We start from the raw sequence: 804 nt of genomic DNA on the forward strand, positions 1-804 counted from the left end.
AGGTTGTGGAACAAAACTTTGTTTTCTAACCAGACAACCCTTTCATGCTGATTCCTCAGCATGACAAAAAGCATCTGTCAGGCAACAAACAAAGGAGAGAATTCTTTCATTGCTGGCAAAATTGATGATTAGCACAATTTTAAAACCTAGAGAGGCCATTGAGAGTGCTAATATTGCTAAGTGTGAAAGTGCTCATAAAACAACAATCACAGGCAATTGAATAGGTAGAAAAATTGTTGATTTGGATAAACAAACAGCAGTTGGCTGGTGACAGCATTCTGGAGTCAGTGATATATGAAAAAGGAAAGATACTGCATGCTGACCTCCTGAAAGATACCCCTGGAATGAGTGCTGAAAGTGATTCATTGAAGGCTAGTAGGGTATGGTTTGATAAATTTAAGAAAAGAAGTATATATAGATTAAACATTACATTAAACATGTACTGTGTATAAGAAAGGTTAAAAAAGGAAATCATCTGGGGACCTGGAATGGATTAATTCAATTTACATTATTTCTTTTTTTTAAATTAATATGAAACTCTTCTTTTATTTTTTTTACATTTTTAAAATAAATCTTTATTGTTCAGATTATTACAGTTGTTCCTCTTTTTTCCTCCATAGCTCCCCTCCACCCAGTTCCCACCCCACCCCATGCCCTTACCACCCCCACTGTTCTTGTCCATAGGTGTAAGATTTTTGTCCAGTCTCTTCCCGCACCCCCACACCCCCTTCCCCCCAAGAATTGTCAGTCCACTCCCTTTCTATGCCCCTGATTCTATTATATTCACCAGTTTATTCTGTTCAT

The sequence above is a fragment of the Myotis brandtii genome, unplaced genomic scaffold, assembly GCF_000412655.1.
Source record: "Myotis brandtii unplaced genomic scaffold, ASM41265v1 scaffold393, whole genome shotgun sequence".
NCBI classification, from domain to species: domain Eukaryota; kingdom Metazoa; phylum Chordata; class Mammalia; order Chiroptera; family Vespertilionidae; genus Myotis; species Myotis brandtii.